Genomic DNA, 8,330 nt, shown 5'->3' with positions numbered 1-8,330 from the left:
AGTTGGAGAAGGGACAAAGAAATGGAAAGATACTCCGTGTTGATGGACTGGAAGAGTTAACCTTGTCAAAATGTCCATATTACCTAAAGCAATCTACAGATTTAATGCAATCCCTGTTAAAATCCCAATGGTCTTTTGCTCAGAATTAGAACAAAAAAAGTCCTCAAATTTGTAAGGAACCAAAAAGACATCAGCTAGCCAAAGCAATCATGAGAGAAAAAAAAAGAGCAAAGCTAGTCATCACACTCCCTGACTTTAAATTATACTACGTAGCTATAGTAGTCAAAACAGTATGGGGTTGGCAGAAAATGAGACACACATACCAATGGAACAAGATCACAGAGTCCAAAAATAAACACACACATACATTGTCAATTAATTTTTGACAAAAAATTGAAAACATGATGTTTTTTGAGAAAGTTAAATCTCTTTAATAAATGGTGTTGGGAAAACTGGAAGCCACATGCAAAAGAATAAAACTAGACTTTTATCTTACACCATACACAAAAATTAATTCAAAGTGGATTAAAGACTTGAATGTAAGACCTCAAACAATAAAATATATAGAAGAAAACATAGACATTAAACTCATGGACCTTGGTCTCAGAGGGGCTTTTGTGAACTTGATCGCATAGGCAAGAAACAAAAATAAATGAATGGGACTACATCAAACCAAAAAGCTTCTGCACAGCAAAAGAAACTACCAAGAAAACAAAAGGCAGCCAACCAAATGGGAGAAGATATTTGTAAACCATACTTCTTATGACGGGCCAATATTCAAAATATATAAGGAATTCATACAACCCAACAATTTAAAAAATCCAATTTAAAAATGGGCAGAGAGCCTTGGCTGGTGTGGCTCAGTGGATTGAGTGCTGGTCAGTGAACCAAAGGGTTGGCAATTCGATTACCAGTCTAGGGCACATGCTTGGGTTGTGGGCCAGATCCTCAGTAGGGGGCATGCAAGAGCCAATCATGCATTGATGGTTCTCTCCCTCTTTTTCTCCCTCCCTTCCCTTCTCTAAGAATAAATAAAATCTTTTTAAAAATGGGCAGAGGACCCGAATAGATACTTTTCCAAATAGGACATACAGAGGGTGAACATTTCTATTTATAAGGAAAATTCAAATAAAAACAATGAAATACAAACTTACCCACATTATAATAAATATGTCAATAAGGCAAGAAATGTTTTGGAGAGGTTGTGGAGGAAAAAGAACTCGCATACACTGCTGGTGGGAATGTAAATTATTGCAGTCACTATGGAAAACAGTATGAAGCTTCCTTTAAAAATTAAGATTAGAGCTACCATATAACCCAGTAATCCCTCACTTGGGTGTCTATCAAAAAACTTGAAAACACTTATTTGAAAAGATATATATACACACACATATATACACACACACACATATATATAGTCTCCCTATGCTCATTGCAGCATTAATTACTCACAGTAGTGAAGACATAGAAACAATGTAAGTGTCTACCGACAGATGATTTGATACATAAATGCAATGGAATACTACTCAGCCATAAAAAGATGAAATATTGCCATTTGTGACAACATGAATGGATCTTGAGACTATTTTGCTAAGTGACATAAGCCAGACTGAAATGGACAAGGAATGTATGATTTCACTCATGTGAGATATAAAACAAAAAGCAACAAATGAGCAAATAAAACAAGCATACAAAAACCAGACTCACAGATACAGGCAACAGAATGGTGGTTATCAAAGGAGGGTGGGAAGAAATCAAAGAGGATAAAGGTGTCAGTTTATGGTGATGGAAATGTTAGGTAGCAACTAGGAATGAGTGACTAGAGGGGAGATAAAGCGGGGAACCCACCATTACAATCTAATAAGGAACTTAAAACAGGAGGTTAGAAACAAAAGGGAGACCACACATACCAATGGAACAAAATCAAGAGTCCAAAAATAAACACATGCATATATTGTCAATTAATTTTTGACAAAAAGTCAAAAGCATGGTGTTTTTTGAGAAAGTAAAATCTCTTCAATAAATGGTGTTGGGAAAACTGGAAAGCCACATGCAGAAGAATAAAACTAGACTTTTATCTTACGCCATACACAAAAATTAATTCAAAATGGATTAAACACTTGAATGTAAAACCTCAAACAATAAAATATATAGAAGAAAACATAGGCATTAAATAGTCCTGAGCCTGGTCTGATAAGATTGCAAGGCATTTAGAACATCACAAGCAGACCTATGATAGCCAAAACTATGATAACGCAGATGGACCAGAGCCCTTGACATTCACATGCATCATCTCCACTGTTTAAGAAAGAAAATCTTTAAAACTGAAATAGGGATGAAGATGGTGATAGAGTAGCACGGAGGTAATCCAGCTCCTGAACACCTGGTAGAAAATCCAGGCAGATCTACTGAGGAACAGCATAATCAACCAACAATTCCCCAGCATTTATGAAAATAAGAGACCGGAGAGTGTGAGGGAGGGTCCAGACTGCTGCAGGTCAGTGAGGACTCTGGAAGGCGAGTGAGGACAAAAGCGGTGGCTGTGTGGCTGTGCCTGCAGCCTCTGCGGCAGCGAGCTGTGACCATGGCCTGATACGTTCGTGATTGCAGACAAGAGGCGGCAGGCAACCTCGGCCTGCACCTAACGGGGAACAGCCAGCCTTTGTGCCACCACTGCAGCCAGGAAACAGAGGCCTCAGTCTGGGACCAGTGTCAGGGCACCTGCTGCGGGGGGAACTCCCGAAGCTACCCGGCAGGTCTACATTACATAACAGACTCTGTGAGAGCTGTGGGCCTGCTACAGGGTCCGTGGGAGACTCCCTCCCTCCCCTGAGAGCTGTGGGCCTGCTACAGGGCCCGTGGGAGACTCCCTCCCTCCCCATCTAGGCAAGGCTGGGAAATACCAGGCAGAGACCTGTGGGTGTGGGCTTAAGTTTATGTAAAGGGTGGCAGGGTCGGAGGGCCCTGTTCAACTGTGTACTCTGTGGTCGCCAGCCCACCAGGCTGGCTGGAGGATTTGAGAAGGAGGATTTGAGAAGGACATTGTGGTGGGGATTGGGCTGGGCTGAGAGGCAGGCTTTGTGGAGGCTTTGTGGCCAGGCTTTGTGGAGAAGTCTTTTTTTTTTTTTTCTTTAGAGGGCAAGGGAAGGAGAGAGGGAGAGAAATACCAATGTATGGTTGCCTCTGGTGTGTCCCCTGTCGGGAACTGGCCTGCAACGCCTGCAACCCAGGCATGTGCCCTGACTGGGAATCGAACTGCGATGTGCCCTGACTGGGAATCGAACTGCGAGCGTCTGGTTCGCAGGACCGCGCTCAATCCACTGAGCTACACCAGCCAGGGCGAGAAGTCTTTATTGGAAAGTGAACTGAGGTGTTCTGCGACAGCAACTTGCCTCATGGCCCAACCAGCCCAGCGGCCTTCCAGGGGAGGGGCGGGAGCACTTGGGTCCTGCCACAGGACTGGGAAAAACAGTGCCAGATTCCACGGGACCCAGGCAGCCTGCTGGGGGTGTGGGCACCCACATCCCAATCTGGTAGCCTGGCTCTCGCTGGTGCGTGAGGGTGCATACCTGCATCCCAGCCCACAGAGAGGTCCTGCTGCAAGCAGAAAAACCGGTTTGGATAGTTTGAAACCAACAAGGGAAGATTTTTTTTTTCTTAGCAACTTCTTTTCTAAGTAATCTTATGTTTTTTAAATTGTATTGTTGCTCTATCTTTCAATACTTTGTCCCTCTCCTTTCTTTTTGTCCAGTTTTAGTCCTTTTTCCTTTCTTCCCAAACTTTTCACTTATTCCTCCTTTCTCCTAACTTTTTTTTTTGTGTGTGTATGTGTGTATGTGTTGGATTGTTTGTTTACTTGTTGCTTAGTTTTCTTGTACCCACAAGAGACACAAATAACTGGGAACTGCAAAAGGACCATAGTGGACCTAAAGAGGGGGCATCTCAACAATAGTGACACAGAGACAAATTTCACTTTGCTACAGCAGAGAAGCCTCAAGTTACTGCATAGGTGTATTATTATTATTTTCATTATTTCCACTTTTTAATTTTAATAATATCTTTGTATTCCTCCTTTTTCTGTATAGGTTTCTTAGTCCTGGCTGGTTATATTGTACTATTTTACAGGTTTACCCTGTTCTTTCCTCCACAGTGTATTGCTAATTTTCTATACTTCATGCCACTTGCTTTCCTTTGGCATACTACCCAAGCTCTGTACCCCCATTCAGACAGATCACATAGAGTCTGCCGTGTGAATGTTGCTCTAATATTATTGTAAATAATAGCTGTTCTATACAACGGTGAATACTTAACAACACATCTCCCAGGCCTTAGACCACCTTACAGGTTTCTGAATTCTATTACTGTAGTGATTAACTCTATTTGCTCACATTCTACACCTAGTTACTAACCTTTACTCTCACCTTACCTCAAAATCTGACCACCTGCAACCACACTGCTGTTTAGATACAACTCACAAGCCTTCCCTTCCCAACAAGAGACTTATCTTCTGTCCATCCTTTCTTAAAAGTGGCAAGGTGGGTCGAAGAGTATGGTTAACACTATACATAGCCTAAAGACTCTCTATTTCTTCTCTACCGACTATGACTGTAAGTAACATAAAATACTCTTCTGCTATCATAAACCATTTTGCCTCCCCCTCCAACTGATCACACATGCACAAAAAAAGGAGTAGGTGGAAGCAGAGAACAGCAAGATACCTGCAGGACACTGCACCACTGAATTTCACAGGTATTCTACCACAGAAGTTCACACCATAAACCCAGGGAATCAGAACAAATCAATTTAAGAAGCTGAGGCCAACAAGAAGAGTATCACAAACAATGGGAAGACAAAGAAACAATCCCCAAATAAAAGAAAAGGTAGAAGTCTCAGAAAGAATGTTAGATGAAATAGAGGGAAGTCAACTATCAGATATTGAATTCAAAGCACTGGTTATCAGAAAACTCAAAGAGCTTAAAACGAGCTACCAGAAATTACAGGGGAGCTATAATGAACTCACCGCAAACTATATCAACATGAAAAAGGAAATGGAAACCATCAAAAAAGGCCAAGAAGAAATGAAGAATACAATGTCTGAACTGAAGAACACAGTAGAAGGTATGACAAGCAGGATTGATGAGGCAGAAGACCACATCAGTGAGTTAGAGGACAGAGTAGGAAAAATCTCCCAGATGGAGCAAATAAATGAAAAGAGGCTCAGAAAGAATGAAGATGGATTAAGAGAAATGCAAGACAATATGAAATGTAATAATATCTAAATAATAGGAATGCCAGGAGAAGAGGAAGAACAAGGGATAGAAAACCTATTTGAAAGAGTAATAATGGAAAATTTTCCTAATTTGATGAGAGGAAAAGTCACACAAATCCAGGAATCACAGAGAGTGCCAATCAAGAGGAACCCAAAAGGCCTACTTCAAGACATATCATCATTAAAATGGCAAAATATCAAGACAAAGAGAGAATCTTAAAGGCAGAAAGTGAGAAAAATGAAGTAACATGCAAGGGAGCCCCAATAAGGCTGGCTACTGACTTCTCAATGGAAACACTCCAAGCAAGAAGAGAATGGCAAGAAATATTCCAAGTAATGAGAACCAGAGGCCTCCAACTAAGATAGGTTTACCTCCTACGTTACCCAGCAAGGCTCTTAATCAAGATAGAAGGCCAAATAAAGAGCTTCCAGGACAAAAGAAGTCTAAAAGAATATGCCCCCACCAAACCAGCTCTACAAGAATTACTAAAAGGGCTGCTTTAAGGAAAGGAAGAAAAAGAGAAAGACGGAGAGGAACACAGGTACATAAATGGCAATGAATAAGTACCTTTCAATAATAACCTTAAATGTGAATAGATTAAATGCTCCAATTAAAAGACACAGAATAGCTGAATGGATAAGAAAGCATGACCCACACATATGCTGCCTACAAGAGACCCACCTCAGGACAAAAGACCATCACAGACTAAAAGTGAAAGGGTGGAAACTAATTTTCCAAGCAAATGGAGAAGAAAAAAAAAGCCGGGGTAGCAATTCTAATATCAGATAAAAATACACTTCAAAAACAGGGCCATAAAGAGAGACCCAGAAGGTCACTTCATAATACTCCAGGGAAGAATCCACCAAGAAGACATTAACACCATATATATATGCACACAACACAGGAGCACCCAAATACATAAAGAAAATCCTAGAGGACCTCAAGAAAGATACTGACAGCAACACAATTATAGTAGGGGATTTTAACACCCCACTGTAAAAAATGGACAGATCTTCCAAACAAAATATCAAGAAAGATATTGCAGCATTAAACAACACCCTAGATGAAATGAACCTAACTGATATATATAGAGACCTTCATCCCAAAGAAGCTAAATACACATTCTTTTCAAATGCACATGGAACATTTTCAAAGATAGACCACATGACAAGACACAAAACGAGTCTCAACAAATTCAGGAAAATTGAAATCATACCAAGCATTTTCTCTGATCAAAAGAGACTGAAATTGGAAATCAACCCCAAAGGAAAAAATCCAAAACACCCAAAATCATGGAGACTGAATGGTATGCTATTAAACAACGAATGGGTCAAGAATGAAATTAGGGAAGAAATCAAAAAGTTTCTGGAAACAAATGAAAATGAACTCACAACAACCTAAAACTATGGGACACAGTGAAGGTAGTCCTGAGAGGAAAGTTCATAGCAATACAGACTTACCTAAAGAAGATAGAAACACTTTAAACAAACAACCTAACCTGACACCTGCAAGAACTTGAGGAACAACAACAAGGACAGCCCAGAGCAAGTAAAAGGAAGGAAATAACCAAGATCAGAGCAGAATTAAATGACATAGAGACTAAAAGCACAATTCTAAGGATCAATGAATCCAGGAGTTGTTTTTTTTTAAAGATAAACAAAACAGACAAGCCTTTAAGTAGGCTCATCAAGAAAAGAAGAGAATGGTAGTAATAGACAGAATACTGTACTTAAAAAATAATTAAATAGTTCCGCCAAGATGGAGGCATAGGTGGAAACACTGTGCCTTCTCCCACAACCAAGTTTGAATACAACAAAGGTTTAGAGAAACAAAGACACAACCAAACGACAGAAAATTGAATTATACGGAAGTCCGACTACTTCTAACCGTTCAATGGGAGGGTAAGAGGGGCAGAGCCAGCAGCCGAGCAGGGTCGGGCAGGACTGGGCCCCCGACCCAGGCGCGCAGGCAGACGGGAACCAGTTGGGGTGCGAGGCAGACCGCGGGCTCATATTCGCGCACAGTGAGACAGACCACGCAGGCCCCAGGGGGCGAGGGCTGACGGCGGTGGCACACTCGCGTGCAGTGGGACGAAACGCGTGGGCCCGGTGACGGCAGCAACTGCGGCACCGGTGAGGGCCGTGGCGTCAGGCGGCGGACAGGACGCCAGAGTCCCTCTTTGACCCCGCCCCCACATACAGCATCACAACCCAGCGACTTAGTTGCCCTGCAAGACCAGTGAGAGCCATTTTCCCTCTTTGACCCCGCCCCCACCTACAACGTCACAACCCAGCGACTGAGTTGCCCTGTTCTAGTGAACACTTTAGGGCTCTGATCCTGCTATGGAAAAGGCACGAACAACCCTAAAGATGGCACAAGAAGAACTCAAAGTCCCAGAGCCAATAACTCTAAGCGACCAAGAAATTGCCAGCCTCTCAGAAGCACAATTCAAGGCACTGTTTATCAGGATGCTCACAGAACTGGTAGATTATAGTCACAAATTAGAGGAACACAGTCACAAATTAGAGGAACATATGAAGGCTAAACTGATTGAAATGAAGGGGGATGCGCAGGAAACCAATAGTGATGGAAAGGAAACTAGGACTCAAATCAATGGAATGGACCAGAAGGAAGAAAGAAACATCCCACCAGAAAGGAATGAAGAAATGAGAATTCAAAAAAATGAGGAGAGGCTTAGGAACCTCCAGGACATCTTTAAACGTTCCAACATCCGAATTATAGGGGTACCAGAAGGGGGAAAGAAACAGCCATGAGTGGAAAACTTATTGGAACAAATAATAAAGGAGAACTTCCCCAGTCTGGCAAAGGAAATAGACTTCCAGGAAGTCCAGGAAGCTCAGAGAGTGCCAAAGAAGTTGGACCCAAGAAGGAACACACCAAGGCACATCATAATTACATTAGCCAAGACCAAAATGAAGGAGAGAATCCTAGAAGCAGCAAGGGATAAGGGGACAGTCACCTACAAAGGAGTACCCATCAGACTGTCAGCGGATTTCTCAAAAGAGACCTTACAGGCAAGAAGGGGCTGGAAAGAAGTAT

Source organism: Sturnira hondurensis, unplaced genomic scaffold (assembly GCF_014824575.4).
Source record: "Sturnira hondurensis isolate 20B ecotype Veracruz unplaced genomic scaffold, ASM1482457v3 Scaffold0001304, whole genome shotgun sequence".
Taxonomy (NCBI): Eukaryota; Metazoa; Chordata; class Mammalia; order Chiroptera; family Phyllostomidae; genus Sturnira; species Sturnira hondurensis.
This window is presented reverse-complemented; position numbering follows the sequence as displayed.